The 20,602-nt window shown below is 47.0% G+C and overlaps 1 protein-coding gene across 2 annotated transcripts in view; it reads left to right on the top strand.

Moving 5' to 3' along the window:
• Nucleotides 1–1,548: 1,548 nt before the first annotated feature.
• TRAFD1 (TRAF-type zinc finger domain containing 1) overlaps nucleotides 1,549–20,602 on the top strand; it is a 65,724-nt gene continuing 46,670 nt past the window's right edge. For both annotated transcript variants that reach the window (XR_005776145.1, XM_040416051.1), the window contains exon 1: nucleotides 1,549–1,636. The gene's annotated coding sequence lies outside the window, so the exon portion shown is untranslated. The remainder of the gene's footprint in view (nucleotides 1,637–20,602) is intronic.

Genomic DNA, 20,602 nt, shown 5'->3' with positions numbered 1-20,602 from the left:
GCTTAGGCATCGTTCACCCTTTACGTTTAGGAGCAGGAATACAGAAAGGACGGATTCGGCACATAACTGAGCTGAACGGAACCTAAGGACCCCATAGACTATAATGGGGTCTGTTAGGTTTCTGCTCAGATGAAGATTTTGAAGCGGAGAAAAAGTAGTGCATGCAGGACTTTTGTCTCTGCTTCAAAAATCTTCTTCTGAGTCTATGGGGTCCGTAGGCTCAGTTATGTGCCGAATCCGTCCTTTCGTTCTTCTGATCCTAAACAGAGCAGGAGAACGGAAAGGCTGAACGGTGATATGAACGAAGCCTTATTCTCCCCAATTTTAAAATCAAGGCCTAATAGAATGGCTGATCTATGAAACAAGGTGGACGCTGTTCAATTAGCGCTGTGCCCTACACTGGGATTGATGCACACTGCACTGTCTCCTACGGATCCCTTCAGATTGCTTTCCCTGGAGTCTCCCTATAGTGTGTAAAAACTGGTCCTGCACTCTCCCTATCCAATATCCCACAATTAAAATCTTTTAGCAACACCGTCCCTAGCTGATGAGCGCTTGTCACTTCTCCCCCTATGCTCAGCTCACGAAAAAATGGCGGAGACCGTGCGGGATGAGGGTTTTATAGGGATGTGACATCACAGGGGCTGTCTAGCTGCTGATTGGCTATCTGCATGGCATTATGGGTGATCTCACATTCCTGGACTCCTTACTTTCACTTTGTAACACATGTAGTCGCCATTTAAAAAAAAAAAAAAAAAAAAAGATTTGTTACCACAAAGCCAGAGGAAATAGAGATTCGTTGTGAATACATTTTTTTTCTAAACTTCGGATAGAATTTCACTTCAGATGCTTCGATTCACTCAACACTATTTTACACATTGTGTCCCAATATGGACAGACAAGACCTCTGGGGAACATTTAAAGGGATTTTGGATATAGAGCTGAGGACATGGGTTGCTAGGTGGCCGCTAGCACATCCGCAATACCCAGTCCCCATAGCTCTGTGTGCTTTTATTGTGTACAAAAACCCCGATTTGATACATATGCAAATTAACCTGAGATGAGTCCTGTACGTGAGATGAGTCAGGGACAGGACTCATCTCAGGTCAATTTGCATATTTATCAAATCGCTTTTTTACACAATAAAAGCACACAGAGCTATGGGGACTGGGTATTGCGGATGTGCTAGCGGCCATCTAGCAACCCATGTCCTCAGCTCTATACCCAAAATCCAGGTTCCCTTTACAGCTGATTTCTCCTGTAAAGCCCCAGTTATTGTACAGCCCCCAGAGAGGTTGCCCAGGCTGACTGTACTGTTAGGGCCCCTACACACGTTCCCTTCCATCACAGAATGCAGAATAGTGATGTCCAACCTGTGGCTCTCCAGCTGTAGCGACACTACAATCCCAGCATACTGTAACAGGTGATGCTGGGAGTTGTAGTTTCACAGCCGCAGACTGGAAACAACAACCCACCATTCGCTGGCGTGAAAACCTAACTTCGGGGCTCCTCCCACCAACGGACCGGTCACATGACCGTGACGTCAGCCAGCGGCTCCAGTTCATTGGGGCTCTGTGTTTAGAAGCAGAGGAGCCGTTGGTGACAGCCGGTGTCGTACTCTTCTGTTGTGCTCCGGGTAAGAGACTGGAGCTTCCCCTGCTGTCAGCTGAGTAACGCCCGCGGGCGCTAAGGGCACCCCTCGGCCGTATTCCAGTGCTGTGTGGGTAGAAGTGCTGTGGCACTACAGGTCCCAGCATGGAGACGGATGGGCTCCTTGGGCAGGGCGTCCGCTCCCAGTTCCTCCTGTGTCATGGTGATTCATGGCATTTCACTCCTCAGCAGCAAGTGCCTGCCTGGCATCTGTGACCAGCCTGTGCCCAGGGGTAGTTATTGACGTGTAACTGGAGGGATATATATATATGTAGCAGTAACCTGTGACTGCCTGCATTATAGACCAGAGCTGCATTCATAATTCTGCAAGTGTCAGAGTTGAAATCTGTGTCCTTATTTTCTGTGATCTGTATTCTGGGACATGTAGTGCCTGTTCTAGGCAGCTTCAGTGCCTGGGTGAGCAGTGGGACACTAGATCTGAAACTTGTATCTCTCATACAAGTTAATGGGAGTTACAGGAACAGCAAAGCAGGGCCTGGTCTGCTGTCTCCATAGCTTCTGCATCCAGGCATGAGGGGGTCAGGGGAGGCCTCCATCTACAGACAGATGCGGGTCCTACTACTGAGACAAGGATTTGTCTGACACTCATGTCCTGTGCATATACCATAACTGTGTGGGTGAGGAATAATCCGTTAAAAATCAAAGCTCTGTACAATCTCCTCTGGTTGAAGGGGTTGTCACGATACCCAAATTTTAATTAGATTTCGATACCATAAAAAAGTATTGCGATACTTGATACCATGCAAAAAAAAATAAAACACCAAAAAAGCCGTGTGCATTATGCATTTTATGGAAGGTTCAGCCCATAATCCATAATCCGATCCAGCGCAGGGCAAGGGAGAGCATGCTCATATCACAGGGGCATCGGGGTGAAAATGTGGGTATGTCCAGGGTCAGAGCTGAACCCAGACATACCCACATTTTCACCCCGGCGGCCCCTGTGATATGAGCATCGGAGCATTTTAATGCTCCGATGCACTCCTTTGCCCTGCGCTGGATCGGATTATGGGCTGGACCTTCCATAAAATGCAGAATGCACGCTGCTTTTTTGGTGGTTCTTTTTTTTTTTTTTAAGTGGTTGTATCTTCACATACAATGGGGGCATATCGCTAGGCTATGCCCCCATTGTCTTAACCGGTGGGAGCCGCACTTTTATATAGAGAATGGAGCCCCAAAAGTGTTGGAGGGCGCTCTTCATTCATTTTCTATGGGGCCACCGAAAATAGCTATTTCCGTCAGGCCCATAGAAGTGAATGAGAGCAGTGGCAGGTCATGCACGGTACGTTCTATGGGAAGTGTGCTTGGTGGTGGCCGGACTGGAATCCTCCAGCCATCACCTTGCTGGGCTCCGTTCCCGATATAGGTGCCAGTCCCGCGGGGGGACCCGCACCTATAAGACAACGGAAGCATATCCTAGCGATATGCCCCCATTGTCTGTGATGAGACAACCCCTTTAAGGCCTCATGCACACAACAGTATTTTCAGGTTGCAAAAAAAATGCGGATCGCATGCAGACCCTTTGCATCTATGTGCCCACCCTGCAAATTATAGAGCAGGCCCTGTGTTGTCCGTTTTGCAGAGAATAGGCATTTGTACATAGAAGTTGCGACATGCACACGGCCAGTGTCCGTATTTTGCGGCTCTGTGGTGTCCAGACTGCAGCATACATACAGTCACGTGCACGCGGCCTATGTTTTCCAGGATCAGGATTGGTGGGGGTCTGTGAAGAGGCCAAGGCACTTGTGTGAGCGCTGTGGCTCTCTTGCTGTTAACATTGGGCCTGTGGCCCCTTCAAACAACTGATCATGTGGGTGTCAGGTGTCGGACCCCCACAGTTCTGATATTGATGGATAAGCCATTAGTTATCGGATCGTGGTAAACCCTTTTATGTTCACATTGGGGGTGTAAAAAAGTTGCTAACCTTGTGTTTGTAATCGCAGTTAAGACAATGTCCCGTCAGAGGGAGATTAATTACGGATGGTATGTATAAGTTGTATAATCACAGGGTACCACCTGCCTTAAAACGTAGCCTTTATTATACAATACGTATAAAATAACAAACTCCCATTAGAACAAACACAGAAAGAAAGAAAAAGAAAAAACAAAATCGACGCTCTATAGACGGACCAGCGATAAGTTTCTCTGTGTCTTGGTGAGATCCCTAAAGGACGTTAGATTCCAGGCAGGATGCTGATCTCTAGAGCGGGCCTGTCCCTATATGTGGCCCTAAGATATTTATTCCTGCCTAAAAAACGGAATGGCCGCCCCGATAGGGGCGATCCCGTGTTCAGGAACCTCCTGTATATCCCTGGTTTACCCCTATCGATGATGATTGGACTAGGTCTAGTTGTAGTGTCCTGGGGAGTGACCTAGGCTAAATACAGAAAATAATAAAGATATATCCATAGGTTATTGCATCATACAGATACATGCTGGATCCAAAAATGTCTTTTAGAGGGAAAAAGAGAGGTATTCTATGATACACATACTAGACGGCTGCTTGACACTCACAGTAGTGCATTATTGTAATGCAGCCGTTCATTCCGATGCCAAACGTGTTATTGGTATATATGTATATAATCCCTACGCGTTTCGCCCATACCAATCACCTGGGCTCTTCAGGGGATATATAATGGGCATCAATATTAACATGAACAGGACACAATATTCCTCATCATAGGTGACAGTACACTAGGATTGTCACCAGTGTTAGGCTTTCAATATTTACAGCCCTACACCACCAGTCCACACTCTTGGACGGTACAGTCAGAACCACACACAACAGGGTCACAGCCCTATGTCCACTTAGGGGATGGATTTATTCCCCCTATAGACACAGACATCTAAACACTTCACCGTATCCACATGTTAGCTGGTGGTGTGTCTGCTTATGATACACAATAATGGTCACATTAATTCTTCCATGTGAACCAAAACATGGGTGATAGTTATGATATTAATGGTACTTGCGTGCCCAAAAATGACTATATGGGGTTGGTTAGGTGCGTCCATGTGGTGATGTCGCAGCCCACCATATTCCGGCTTGACCAATGATAGTCTATCAGGAGATATAATAGAAAGTGTACATCTTAGCCATCATGTCTATATTGTCTACCTACATTATTAGCCTTGTTCAGTTCTCTTCAAAACACACCAGCCCCGGTGCCCCAATGAGTCCTGTGTGGAGTCACCAGCTGTGGATTTCTTCTGGTTTAAATAGCCCGCTCTGCTGGCGTTGGGGGCGGGGTCAAAGCGCCGCTCATGTATCATTACATGAGCGGCGCTGATAGCATTCTTTAGAAATGTTGGCCCATATTGATAGGATAGCATCTTGCAGTTGATGGAGATTTGAGGGATGCACATCCAGGGCACGAAGCTCCCGTTCCACCACATCCCAAAGATGCTCTATTGGGTTGAGATCTGGTGACTGTGGGGGCCATTTTAGTACAGTGAACTCATTGTCATGTTCAAGAAACCAATTTGAAATGATTCGAGCTTTGTGACATGGTGCATTATCCTGCTGGAAGTAGCCATCAGAGGATGGATACATGTTCTCATTCTGTTTACGCCAAATTCGGACTCTACCATTTGAATGTCTCAACAGAAATCGAGACTCATCAGACCAGGCAACATTTTTCCAGTCTTCAACAGTCCAATTTCGGTGAGCTCGTGCAAATTGTAGGCTCTTTTTCCTATTTGTAGTGGAGATGAGTGGTACCCGGTGGGGTCTTCTGCTGTTGTAGCCCATCCGCCTCAAGGTTGTGCGTGTTGTGGCTTCACAAATGCTTTGCTGCATACCTCGGTTGTAACGAGTGGTTATTTCAGTCAACGTTGCTCTTCTATCAGCTTGAATCAGTCGGCCCATTCTCCTCTGACCTCTAGCATCCACAAGGCATTTTTGCCCACAGGACTGCCGCATACTGGATGTTTTTCCCTTTTCACACCATTCTTTGTAAACCCTAGAAATGGTTGTGCGTGAAAATCCCAGTAACTGAGCAGATTGTGAAATACTCAGACCGGCCCGTCTGGCACCAACAACCATGCCACGCTCAAAATTGCTTAAATCGCCTTTCTTTTCCATTCTGACATTCAGTTTGGAGTTCAGGAGATTGTCTTGACCAGGACCACCCCCCTAAATGCATTGAAGCAACTGCCATGTGATTTGGTTGACTAGATAATTGATTTAATGAGAAATAGAACAGGTGTTCCTAATAATTCTTTAGGTGAGTGTATATTCATGGTGGATAACCCAATGGTGTAATATATACACTGCTCAAAAAAATAAAGGGAACACAAAAATAACACATCCTAGATCTGAATTAATTAAATATTCTTCTGAAATACTTTGTTCTTTACATAGTTGAATGTGCTGACAACAAAATCACACACAAAAAAAAAAAATGGAAATCAAATTTTTCAACCCATGGAGGTCTGGATTTGGAGTCACACTCAAAATTACAGTGGAAAAACACACTACAGGCTGATCTAACTTTGATGTAATGTCCTTAAAACTAGTCAAAATGAGGCTCAGTAGTGTGTCTGGCCTCCACGTGCCTGTATGACCTCCCTACAACGCCTGTGCATGCTCCTGATGAGGTGGCGACGGTCTCCTGAGGGATCTCCTCCCAGACCTGGACTAAAGCATCTGCCAACTCCTGGACAGTCTGTGGTGCAACGTGACGTTGGTGGATAGAGTGAGACATGATGTCCCAGATGTGCTCAATTGGATTCGGGTCTGGGGAACGGGCGGGCCAGTCCATAGCATCAATGCCTTCGTCTTGCAGGAACTGCTGACACACTCCAGCCACATGAGGTCTAGCATTGTCTTGCATTAGGAGGAACCCAGGGCCAACTGCACCAGCATATGGTCTCACAAGGGGTCTGAGGATCTCATCTCGGTACCTAATGGCAGTCAGGCTACCTCTGGCGAGCACATGGAGGGCTGTGCGGCCCTCCAAAGAAATGCCACCCCACACCATTAATGACCCAATGCCAAACCGGTCATGCTGGAGGATGTTGCAGGCAGCAGAACATTCTCCACGGCGTCTCCAGACTCTGTCACATGTGCTCAGTGTGAACCTGCTTTCATCTGTGAAGAGCACAGGGCGCCAGTGGCGAATTTGCCAATCTTGGTGTTCTCTGGCAAATGCCAAACGTCCTGCACAGTGTTGGGCTGTAAGCACAACCCCCACCTGTGGACGTCGGGCCCTCATATCACCCTCATGGAGTCTGTTTCTGACCTTTTGAGCAGACACATTCACATTTGTGGCCTGCTGGAGGTCATTTTGCAGGGCTCTGGCAGTGCTCCTCCTGTTCCTCCTTGCACAAAGGCGGAGGTAGCGGTCCTGCTGCTGGGTTGTTGCCCTCCTACGGCCTCCTCCACGTCTCCTGATGTACTGGCCTGTCTCCTGGTAGCACCTCCATGCTCTGGACACTACGCTGACAGACACAGCAAACCTCCTTGCCACAGCTCGCATTGATGTGCCATCCTGGATAAGCTGCACTACCTGAGCCACTTGTGTGGGTTGTAGACTCCGTCTCATGCTACCACTAGAGTGAAAGCACCGCCAGCATTCAAAAGTGACCAAAACATCAGCCAGGAAGCATAGGAACTGAGAAGAGGTCTGTGGTCACCACCTGCAGAACCACTCCTTTATTGGGGGTGTCTTGCTAATTGCCTATAATTTCCACCTGTTGTCTATCCCATTTGCACAACAGCATGTGAAATTGATTGTCACTCAGTGTTGCTTCCTAAGTGGACAGTTTGATTTCACAGAAGTGTGATTGACTTGGAGTTACATTGTGTTGTTTAAGTGTTCCCTTTATTTTTTTGAGCAGTGTATATATAGATGATAACCCTGACCATTTTGATATAGTGTCCGTCTAGGTGAGGATGTCTAAAATGGATCGGGGCATTGTAGACCCCTATGTCTGTGTCTGACCGTGCAGTTATAAATTTATATATTAATAGCGTCTTACACATTTCCATCAATTACGTGTGTATGTTTCTTTTTTGTTTTTATGCTATATAAAATTTTGTTCTTCTTGTTTTATTTTAACGTTCGCCTTATTAACTATAAGAGAAAGTGGAGTAGCGGGGTGTAGGAGATGGCTACATGCCCTAACCATTACAATCAATCCTCTGCTATAATATACCCACACCCTTATATCGATAGTTCATGACAGACTATAGAAAACAAGAGAAATCAATATTCTCATTAAGTCCCAGTGGTGACATAGTACTTAGCCTATGGATACATCTGGACTCCTTTTGTTTCAAAATGGTGTCTATGTCACCTCCTATGATAGAGTGTTTGATAGTCTCTATCATAGAAAAACGTAGTGTATTTGGGTCTGCTCCATGCTGGAGTACAACATGTCTGGACAATGGTTTGTCACGTTTGTGGCGGACATCTCCGACATGTTCCAATATTCTCTTTTTGAATGCCCTACATGTTTTACCCACGTAGCTCTGTCCGCACCCACATTGTGCCTTGTACACCAGGCCGACAGTGTTGCAGTTCGCAAAAGAGCGAGCCGTATACGTATGGTCCTGGTTACTGTTACAAAATGTGTTGCCTACCTCAATAAAGGAGCAAGCCTTACACCTCCCACATTTGTGGGTCCCAACCCTTCTATCCATGAGTCATGTGTTACGCGCTGGAGGTGCTTCAAAGTGGCTATGTACCAACTGATCCCCAATACTACGACCCCGTCTGAACGTAATTGACGGGCGTTCGGGGAGGAGATCAGTGAGGTCCGGATCTGACTTTAATAGTGACCAATAGCGTCCTATTATTTCCCGAACCTGTTGGGACTCCGTGTCATATGTTCCTATGATCCTGATTAGGGATCGACCGATTATCGGTTTGGCCGATATTATCGGCCGATATTGAGGATTTTGAACGTTATCGGTATCGGCATCTATTTTGCCGATATTCCGATAACGTATTGGGAACACAGAACGCGCTGCTCTCAGCGCTCTCTGTGTTCCCTCCGCAGCACAGGGGAGAAGGAAGCAGTGTCTCCTCCCCCTGTGCTGCTGCTGCCGCTGCCGCCAATGAGGGGATAGAACATAAGAGGAGGGGAGGGGCTGTGGCCGCTGCGCCACCAATGAAGATAAGCCTTTCATTCATTCATATACAGGAGGCGGGAGCTGGCTGCAGAATCACATAGCCGGCTCCCGACCTCTATGAACAATAGCTGCGGTCCGCGGTAGTTAACTTCTCAGGTGCCGCGGATCGCAGCTACTGCTGATAGAGGTCGGGAGCCGGCTATGTGATTCTGCAGCCAGCTCCCGCCTCCTGTATATGAATGATCGAGAGACTTATCTTCATTGGTGGCGCAGTGCGCCCCCCCAAGTCCCCCAGTATTAATCATTGGTGGCGCAGTGCGCCCCCCCCCCCCCCACCCAGTATTAACAGTATTAATCATTGGTGGCAGTGGCCACAGGATCCCCTCTCCCCTGCTCCTCCGATCGGAGCCCCAGCTGTGTAAGCCTGGGGCTCCGATCGGTTACCATGGCAGCCAGGACGCTATTGAAGCCCTGGCTGCCATAGTCAGTAACCTTGCTGCTGTGTGCACAAAGCACAGAGCAGCAGGGACAGTGTGAGATCCTATTCACCCTGATAGAGATCTATCAGGGGGAATAGGACAAGGGTTCTAGTCCCTAAGGGGGCTAAAAGTTAGTAAAAAAAAAAAACACAAAAATATTAAGTATAAATGAAAAAGATTTATAAAAAAAAAAAATACACATTAACAATAAACAAAAAAAATACACATTAACAATAAACATATTAATTTTCAGCAGATTTGTGTAGGAATTTTTTTTCTTCTCAAAAATGAAAATTCCCAGAATATCGGTATAAATTATCGGCTATCGGCCTGAAAGTTCACAAATTATCGGTATCGGCCCTAAAAAATCAATATCGGTCGATCCCTAATCCTGATGACCTCTTTTGAGCTTCCCTGTTTCCCATCAGAGTGGATGAGTGTGGATCTATCCACGGTTTCTGCGTGGTTCCACGCGTCATACAGGCAAGCATCTGAGTAGCCCCTCTGTTTAAAGCGATGGAATAGTGTGGAGGCCTGATTCCTAAACTCCATCTGATCTGAGCAGTTTCTGCGTATTCGCAGAAACTGTCTCTTTAGGGTTTCAGTGGTTTAGGGTGAAAGCTCTCCCATCTGAGCAAACTATTGGTTGATGTCTGCTTGCGATATAACGTTGTGGCTAGGGTACTGTTTGCATTTTTGTTGATCTGTACATCCAAGAAGGTTATGCTCTGATGCTGTAGCTCATACGTGAAAACCAGGCCAATATGATTTTTGTTTAGATCCTGCATGAAGCCATAAAAATCATCTGACGAGCCTGACCACAACAACAGAATGTCGTCGCTGAATCTCGACCAAAACCTTGTGTTTGCCACTTTTTAAACGCCACTGTGACAATAATGTTTAGCATTTGGGGCTTTTACACTGCTCTCATCGCTTTCCAAAAAGGACGCGAAGGGAGGAAGCGGGGCCAGCAGGTCCGACAAATTGATCCTTATTCTCGCCAGTTTTCTGCGCCACTGCATAAATTTGGTGCATCCTCCGGTTCTGCCGGAGAAACCAAAACTGGCAAAGAAAATGCCATTTTTGAAAAATGTTTCCCATAGTGTTTTTATTTTTGATATGATTGGCATATGCCCTGGAGCTCCCCCCAGCACCTATACCATATCCATAGACCTTTATTCACAAAACCCATCAGGCTGGTATGCATCAGCATAGCTTTATATTATCTGTGTTGATAGGCACCACAGACTGTTTTCCTACACTCTAGGACGTTATGTGCATTTAATACCCGGGTGGTGTACGTCTGCTGGCAGGCTCAGATGCCATGTGGTCAGCGGTTACATGACGCAAATGTAAAGTTTTAGAATTCCTGTAAGAAAGGAAAATATGTTGTCCACCCAAGTATTACAGAATTATGGAAATACGTTTTCTCTGGTTACATTGGGCCATAATTTGATAAGCTGCCAAACTAAAGAGGCACCCTTCCTCCATGCATACCATTAAAGGGGTTTTCTGAGACTTTAGAACTGATGACCTATACCAGGGCTGGCCAACCTGTGGCTCTCCAGCTGTTGTAAAACTACAATTCCCACCATGCCCTGCTGTAGGCTGATAGTTGTAGGCTGTCTGGGCATGCTGGGAGTTGTAGTTTTGCAACAGCTGGAGAGCTGCAGGTTGGCCATCCCTGACCTATACTCTGTATCTGATCGGTGGGGCTCCAACACCCAGGAACCCCGCTGATCAGTGCCACAGCCTTCTCCAGCTTTCCCTAGGCCGGGTTTCATCGCGTTCAGTGGTCACGTGGCCTATGCACAGCTCATCCCCATAGAAGTGAAAGAGGTTGAACGTGATACCGAGCACAGCCGCTATAAAAAGTACAGGGCTATGCTAGGTGAGCAGGGAGAACTAGGCCACAGTGCTCACAGGAGCCCCCGGTGCCTTCTCGAACAGCTGATCGGCAAAGGTCCCGGGTGTCGCACCCCCACCTGTCAGATACTGATGACCTATCCTGAGAACAAGTAATCAGTTCTAAAGTTTCGTAAAACCTTTTTAAAGCTCTGAGCCCGGACATATCCCCGTTTTCACGCCGGCGCCCCTCTGATTTGAGCATCGGATTATTTCATGCTCCGAGTCTCTCTCTTGCCCTGCGCTGAAGGCTTTTTCTGGAGATCCAGTGACGTACCAGGCTCTCCATGGGAATACTAGACGGAGGCTTCAGCCTATCAGTGAGCCCGGTGACATCAGTGGCACTAATGGGCGGGCTTTAGCACTTCCCTCGCCTGTAAAATGGCTGGGGCCGCGCTAAAACCCACCAAATAGTGCCGGTGACATTACTGGGCTCCCTGCTAGGCTGAAGCCTCCGTCTAGCATTCCCATGGAGAGCCCGGTATGTCACTGGATCTCCAGAAAAAGCCTTTGCCGTGCGCGATTCAGCAGTGTAAAAAATATAAACATTCAGTGCAGGGCAAGAAAAAACGGGGATATGTCTGGGTTCAGCTCTGAACCTGGACAACCCCTTTAACTATTGGTAAGACCCCATTCTCATTAAAGTAATTGTTGTGACAGCTTTGCTGGATCCGAATCTAAGCACATAAATGTGAATCCCAGCAAACCCCATTGTATTCTTGCTGACAGGACAGTCTTCTGAAAGGAGAGATGTACAGAAAGCAACGCATGTTGTCAGATTGTCCCTACACATTTATCGCACTGCCCCTCCTCTATCCTCAGCAAATTAAGAAATGAAACCGCCCCAGTTAAATAATGTGGAGAGTACAGGTTTGACTTGTTCTGGTTTTAATAACACAGCCTGAATAGAACGCTAAAAATAAAACCTAATCTTCATTGTAGAAAATATACTCTAAAAAGGGGCTTAATAGCCCAATATCAACAATACAGGCTTTTAAGGTGCAAAATAAATACGGGAGGAGGTTAGTTAATCCCCTTCACCTATATCACCTTAACCGGGGTACATTCACTTAAATAGTTCACCAGTGAAGGCGTACATAGCGCACTACTGAACGTCAGAACCACTGGTATATCAAATTACTAGTGCATCTCTATACAGTTAGGCCTCATGCACACGACCGTTGTGTGCATCCGCGTCCGTTCCGTCATTTTTCACAGTTTAGCGGAGGTCCCATTCATTTCTATGCAGCTTTGAAAAAAAAAACTGATAGTCCTCCGTTTTTTCTCCGCGTCCGTGATTCTAGTCCGTCAAAAAAATATAACCTGTCCTATTTTTTTCAGTGGAAAATGGAGGCCAGATCCATTCAAGTCATAGGGTCAGTCAAAAAAACGGATGCACAACTGGTATGTCATCCATGTCCGCGTCTGTGTCCGTTTTTTTTCCTACAAGACCTTGGTGTAATAAAATTACACTTTTCATTAACCTTCCTTTTTTTTTTTCCCTGTCAGACAAAAAAAAGGAAGACACAAGGAAACACAACTGAAGCAAAATCGGACACGGACCACTGAAGCCAAATCACTGACAGTGAAAAAACACTGTCGTGTGCATGAGGCCTTAGGCCTCATGCACACGACCGTTGTTTTATTCCGTGTCCGTTGTTCCGTTTTTCATGATTTTCTGCGGACCCATTAACTTTCAATGGGTCCGTTGAAAACTCGGCTAATGCACCGCTTGTCATCCGCGTCCGTGATCTGTGGTTCCAGTCCGTCAAAAAAATATAACCTGTCCTATTTTTTTCACGGAAAACGGTTCGCGGACCCATTCAAGTCAATGGGACCGTGAAAAAACACGGAGGCACACAAGATTGTCATCCGCGTCCGTTTTTTTCCTATCATTTGCATGGCAAACTTGACTTAGACTTTTTTTTAACTTTTCTTCATGTCTGGTGATCCTCCAAAAATAAAGGAAGACACACGGAAACAAAAACGGATCATGGAACAACGGAACCCCATTTTGCGGAACGGAACACAATAACGGTCGTGTGCATGAGGCCTTAGTCGTATGACCAACTCTCGCTCATAGAGGGCTATCAGAAACAGTAACCCTCCCTCACATTGGAGCTTGAACTCCGCTTCCGCTATTTCTCTGGGCTGATAGTAGTGGGATATTTTACCCCAGCACAAGAGCAATTAGGGGAGAGGGATAACTGCCTGACAATATCACCTAGACATGCTATAATGCTGCTCGACGCGTTTCCACATGGGGACAAGCCCACGTTTCATCAGGACCAACAGCTATTATGTAGTCAGTGGTAAAAAAAGTTAGCCCGCCACTGATGGCGTGCAGGAAAACTAACCCGGCACTGTGATGGCCATACGCGGGGATAAAAGGTCTTAGCCCCACCCCTCATGGAGGAGTGCCACGGTCACCATCCAATCAGGAGTATGGGCACGTGACAGATCGTGCCCCCTAACTGTGACGTCCCAGGTTACGGCATACAGGCCAAGAGGGGAGTGCTGCAAGCGCTAGTAGGTGTTAGGGGAACACATAAAGCAGCCAGTGGCGTACACACAATCCATGGGGCCCCGGTGCAAAACTGATCCATGCCCGGAGACGCCTCCCTCCCCTGCCCGGCCGCAGCACAGCAATCTGTATCGCTGTCCTGAGGACGGCGATACAGATCACTATGGAGATGAACGCTTCCACAATGGAAGCGTTCATGTCCCTGTCACCTGACGCCGCCGCGGGCCCACACCTTAGTCTGAGAGGCACTACTGCAGGGGCCAGGGGTCCACAGGCGGCCGGGCCCCCTGGAGTGCCGGGCCCGGTCACAACTGCTATCCCTGCGACCCCTGTATGTACGCCACTGAAAGCGGCTAAGGGTACTTTCACACTAGCGTTTTTCTTTTCCGGCACTGAGTTCCCTCAAAAGGTCTCATTGCCGGAAAATAACTGATCAGGTATATCCCCATGCATTCTGAATGGAGAGCAATCCGTTCAGGATGTCTTCAGTTCAGTCATTTTGACTGATCAGGCAAAAGATAAAACCGCAGCATGCTACGGTTTTATCTCCGGCCAGAAACACGGAAGACTTGCCTGTTAGTGGCATTCAAAATACAGGAATGCTGGATGAAAAAAATAATTGCTGGATCCGTTTTGCCGGATGACACCGGAAAGATGGACCCGGCATTTCAGTGTATTTTTCTGACTGATCAGGCATTTTTAAGACTGATCAGGATCCTGATCAGTTACTAATGCCATCAGTTTGCATACGTTTTGCCGGATCTGGCAGGCAGTTCAGGCGACGGAACTGCTTGCCAGATCACTCTGCCGCAAGTGTGAAAGTAGCCTTAATCTACTGACCAGTGAAAATTTATAGACGTCGTTGTTTTTTTATTAACCAGAGGATACTAAAGGGAGGCACAATCAAACTGAGAAGGAAAGAGGTTGATATGAGAGAAGGAAAATAGAGGGGGAGGTATGTGTGTCTGTCCAGAGTATATCGGGCTATGTCCCATGTACTGCTCAGAATTGGCAGACTTTAGGATTGCCGCCCGTGACCTGAGAACTCTATTTACAAATGGCGGCTATCTTCAGGACGTGATTAAAAAGGCCTATCATCACTCACTTAATTCAAATTCCGAACAGCTATCGTGTCCCAAAGCCCCTGAGTGTAAATGTGACATCATGAGGATTATAGGCACGTTCGACAAAGCTCATAGAGAAGTACGTGAAATTCTCCAGGCACACTGGGGCATCCTAAAGTCCGACCCCACCATTGGGAATCTGGTAGCCCAGCATCCATTGATCACATGGCAATACAAAGCATATACTCCTCATAAAATGTACCATATAAATATAAACTCACCCACTTAATAAGGAAATATTAAATAAAATGCACACACTAGAGAGGTAAAAAATGGCCTGTTTATTAAAACCAAACTTTATAGATCTCTATCAGGGTGAATAGGATCTCACACTGTCCCTGCTGCTCTGTGCTTTGTGCACACAGCAGCATAGAGCTTATCATGGCAGCCAGGGCTTCTGTAGCGTCCTGGCTGCCATGGTAACCGATCGGAGCCCCAGGATTACACAGCTGGGGCTCCGATCGGAGGAGCAGGGGAGAGGGGATCCTGTGGCCACTGCCACCAATGATTAATACTGGGGGGGGTGGGGGGCGCACTGCGCCACCAACGTTTTTAATACTAGGATGGGGGTGGGGTGCGCACTGCGCCACCAATGATTAATACTGGGGGGCTTGGGGGGGGGGGGGGGCGCACCATTCATATACAGGAGGCGGGAGCTGGCTGCAGAATCACATAGCCGGCTCCCGACCTCTATGAGTGGTAGCTGCGATCCGCGGCACCTAAGGGGTTAACTACTGCAGATCGCAGCTACCACTCATAGAGGTCGGGAGCCGGCTATGTGATTCTGCAGCCAGCTCCCGCCTCCTGTATATGAATTAATGAAAGACTTATCTTCATTGGTGGAGCGGTGGCCACAGCCCCTCCCCTTCTTTTGTCCTCTCTCCTCTAATTGGTGGCAGCAGCAGCACAGGGGGGAGGGAGACACTGCTTCCTTCTCCCCTGTGCTTCTGAGGGAACACGGAGAGCGCTGAGAGCAGCACGTTCTGTGTTCCCAATACGTTATCGGTATATTGGCAAAATAGATGCCGATAACTGTCAAAATCCTGAATATCTGCCGATAATATCGGTAAAACCGATAATCGGTCGATCCCTACTGCCCATACTAATGGCAGAATAAAGTAGAGACAGGTGAGTTGATTTCAGCGGTCTGTATTTATAAGTTAAAGGTAAGTGGTTGCCGAGAACCAACATCACAATCATTGCAGACTGAGCCTGGAAAAGAGTCCCGGCCACCTGAGAAGTCCTGGTTATCCATGAATTCCTGCTCTCCTGCCCACCTGCTGATGACTGACCGTCTTCTACCCAGTTTTCTCCCTTTCCCGCTAGGAGAGAACTGCCAATCATCAGCGGATGGACGGGAGAGCAGGAGATTATAATAACCAGGACTCTTCTCAGGTAGATTTGACTCTTCTCAGGCCCTGGGCTGCAATGATTCTGATGCTGGTTCTCAGCAACCACTTACTTTTAGCTCATGACTGACACACCGCTGACATCAGCATTTCTGTCACTATTTTATACTGCCCTCAGTTTTTTTGCGGCCCATTGTAGAAATGCAAAACGGACAAGAATAGGACATGCTATATTTTTTTTGCGGGGCAACGGATGTGGACAGCACACGGAGTGCTGTGCGCATCTTTTGCAGCCCCATTGAAGTGAATGGGTCCGCACCCGAGTTGCAAAAAATGCGGCTCTGATGTGGACCACAACGGTCGTGTGCATGAGGCCTAAAGTTGATGACAGGTTCCCTTTAAATATACTCCACTATAGAACAGCTTCTACAAATTAAATTATGGCAGGGGTCCAAATGTACAACTACTGGTATGTACTGTAACTTTTATTCTTGATGCACAATTTTCTATTGTTATAAATCAATTCATTTTGTACCACGTTTTGTCACCTTTAATAAAAGTTAGCAGGGCTAGGTGTAAGGCTATATTCAGATGGTCAGGTTTGTCGCAATTAAAACCACATCTGTGTATTTTTTTTACAGGGAAAACCTTAACCACATTGTGTTTTTTCCAAATGTAATTTTGACAGCACCCACCCAGACTGTCTGAATACGCCCTGATACCAGACACATCCCATGGACAGGTGTGGTGCTGTTTCACGAAAAAAAAGTAGTCAAATTCTTGTAATCCTGTACTGCACCTTTAAGGGTTAATGCTGTCTGCTTTGTATGACTCTCCCTTTTCTGGCACCGTGAAGAATAAGTCAGTTATAGACTATATCTTTTACCCTTCTTCACGTAGATCAATCAGAGTCCTCCACCTATATCTTAAAGGGAGTCTGTCACCTAATCTGAGCCTTTTAGACCGCTCAGATCAGGTTATAGACTCCCTTGCTCTCATTACAATGGTACCTTTATTTGTTCTGTTCCTCGCCGAGATCTTAAAAAAATAACTTTTTAAACTTATGCTAATGATGTGCAGCAAGTGCCCAGGCCCCTTGGCGATGTGCCTAGAAAACCACACCTCTTTCACCATTCTGGCCCGCCCTTGTTTCCTATTATTACCTCCTCCTCTCCCTCCCAGATTTCGTGGCTGCGCCGCTCCACACTTGTCCAGCACCTGCGCACTGCTATTCCCATTATGGGCAGAGGAACAGGTAGTTGGACTGCGCATGCGCAGGCGCGAGATCTTTGTTGGAGAGGAGGAGGTAATAATAGGAAACAAGGGCGGGCCAGAATGGTGAAAGAGGTGTGGTTTTCTAGGCACATCGCCAAGGGGCCTGGGCACTTGCTGCACATCATTAGCATAAGTTTAAAAAGTTATTTTTTTAAGATCTCGGCGAGGAACAGAACAAATAAAGGTACCATTGTAATGAGAGCAAGGGAGTCTATAACCTGATCTGAGTGGTCTAAAAGGCTCAGATTAGGTGTCCAGAACTTCAAAAACATAGCTGCTTTCTTCCTAAAACAGCGCCACATCTGTCCACAGGTTTTGTGTAGTATTGCTTCTCAGCCCCATTCGCTTAAATGGGGCAGATCTGCAATACTGCACACCAACCATGGCCAGGTGTGGCGCTGTTTCCCAAAGAGCAGCCATGTTTTTGTAATCTTGGATGACCCCTTTAAACCCTTCAGGACCCTCCTTTTTTCACCTTAAAGGGTTTCTATCACTTCGTTTCACATAATTAGCTGTCAGACACTAGCGATCCGCTAGTGTCTGCTCTGCCAAACCATCCTAATATAATTGCTTTTGGGGCAGCCGTTTTGCTAAAAAAAAAACTTTTATTAATATGCTAATGAGCCTCTATTAGCACCTAGAGGCTCCGTCTACCTTCATACACTGCCAGCGCGTCCCTCCAGCCCGCCCATCTCCTGCTGAATGCGATCCTCCGTGTGACGCAAGGGACGAATTCTCGCGCATGCGCCGTGCACGGCTGTATTCGGCGCATGCGCAGTGAATGTCTGACCGCTTCCCTGCTCAGACATCTCCACTGCGCCTGCGCCGATGACGTCATAGTGCTCCAAGGAACAGGCGCAGTGGAGATGTCTGAGCAGGGAAGCGGTCAGACATTCACTGCGCATGCGCCGAATACAGGCGCTCACAGGGAGGATCGCATTCAGGAGGAGATGGGCGGGCTGGAGGGACGCGCTGTGCGGCGGCAGTTTGTGAAGGTAGACGGAGCCTCTAGGTGCTAATGACGCCCCCATAGCACCTAGAGGCTCATTAGCATATTAATAAAAGTTCTTTTTTTTAGCAAAACGGCTGCCCCAAAAGCAATTATATTAGGATGGTTTGGCAGAGCAGACACTAGCGGATCGCTAGTGTCTGACAGCTAATTATGTGAAACGAAGTGATAAAAACTCTTTAAGGACCAGGTCATTTTTTTGCAAATCTGACCAGTGTCATTTTATGTGGTGATAACTTTAAAACGCTTTTACTTATCCAGGCCATTCTAAGATTGTTTTCTCATCACATATTGTACTTCATGACAGTGGTAAATTTGAGTCAAAATGTTTCATTTTTATTTATTAAAAAAAAAGAGCCAAATTTACCAAAACTTTTGAAAAATTCTAAATTTAAATTTCTCTGCTTTTAAAACAGATAGCGATACCTCCTAAAATAGTTATTACTTTACATTTCCCATATGTCTACTTCATGTCTGGGTCATTTTGTAAATGACATTTTATTTTTTGGGGGACGTTAGAAGGCTTAGAAGTTTACAAGCAAATCTTGTAATTTTTCAGAACATTTCCAAAACCCACTTTTCACGTACATTCCATTGGGGGATACAGACCATGGGTATAGCTTAGAGCAGGGCTTGACAAATTTCCTTGGAATCTAGGAGCCAGCTAAAAAAGTTAGGAGCCAGGCGGAGCCGCGTCATAAAGCCCCCAGTAGGTGCCCCCATAGTGCTCCCCCCCCAATAATGCTGTATACCATGTTGCATATACCGCCGCTCCGTCCCCGGACCCTATTGACTATAATGGGGACGGGGGTGGAGCTCCGGCACAGCACGGCAGTTCGCGGTGAGAGGCCGCCGGACTAAAAAGTTGGACATGCAGTACTTTTAGTCCGGCGGCCTTTCACCATGCACTGCCAGAGCTCTGCCCCTATTATAGTCAATGGGGACGGAGTGGTGGTCCGGCGAAACAGCGGAAGGACGGATCCGACAGGGTGAACAGCCGGATCCGTCCTGCCGCAAGTGTGAAAGTACCCTTAGTTATATAGCTACTGAATGAGACAGAAGAAGGGATGCCTTTTAACATGTATATCTCCTTGAGAAGCCAATTTGATCCTAAAGGGTTAATTCAACCTGTAATCTAAACTGTGTCCTGTCACTTTTATCTCTCTGCTCCTGTCCCTTAATCTGATCACTGCTGCAACAAAAGCATCAGCCGACAGCCTCAGTGTAACCTGTTCTTTTAACTCAAAGAATCGAATGAGTCACTAACTAATCAGATCTTTAGATTCTTTTAAAGGGTTTCTGTCACCCCGCAAAACTCTCTTTTTTTTTTTTTGGGATAGTTAGATTGCTTATAGTGCGATATAGCAGAATATAATGCTCTTACTTACTTTCATGCGGCCGATTCTTTATAAAACGAACTTTTATAATATGTTAATGAGGGCTCTACCAGCAAGTAGGGCGTCTACTTGCTGGTAGCTGCTGCAGAAATCTGCCCCCTCGCCGTGTTGATTGACAGGGCCAGCCGTGATCTCCTCCTCCGGCCGGCCCTGTCAGTAATTCAAAAATCGCGCGCCTCGCGTCATTCGGCGCAGGCGCTCTGAGATGAGGAGGCTCGTATCCTCAGCACTCCCTCAGTGCGCCTGCGCCGATGACATCACCGAAAGAGAAGACGTCATCGGCGCAGGCGCACTGAGGGAGTGCTGAGGATACGAGCCTCCTCATCTCAGAGCGCCTGCGCCGAATGACGCGAGGCGCGCGATTTTTGAATTACTGACAGGGCCGGCCGGAGGAGGAGATCACGGCTGGCCCTGTCAATCAACACGGCGAGGGGGCGGATTTCTGCAGCGGCTACCAGCAAGTAGACGCCCTACTTGCTGGTAGAGCCCTCATTAACATATTATAAAAGTTCGTTTTATAAAGAATCGGCCGCATGAAAGTAAGTAAGACTATTATATTCTCCTATATCGCACTATGAGCAATCTAACTATCCCAAAAAAAAAAAAAAGAGTTTTGCAGGGTGACAGAAACCCTTTAACCTGAGACTCATTCGATTCTTTCTAGACTCCCTCCTGTACTTGTGTCAGTGACCTAGAGCTGCTAGTCCTTGCCTCAGCTCTGATTGGTTGGTGGGCGGGGAGGGGAGGGGCTGGCAGAAGCAGCTTCCACTCTAGGATCAGATTACACTCCTCCC

This window comes from Bufo bufo, chromosome 2 (genome assembly GCF_905171765.1).
Source record: "Bufo bufo chromosome 2, aBufBuf1.1, whole genome shotgun sequence".
In the NCBI taxonomy this organism is placed as follows: Eukaryota; Metazoa; Chordata; class Amphibia; order Anura; family Bufonidae; genus Bufo; species Bufo bufo.
Note: the sequence above shows the minus strand (reverse complement) of the source record. Positions and strands in the feature narration are given on the sequence as shown.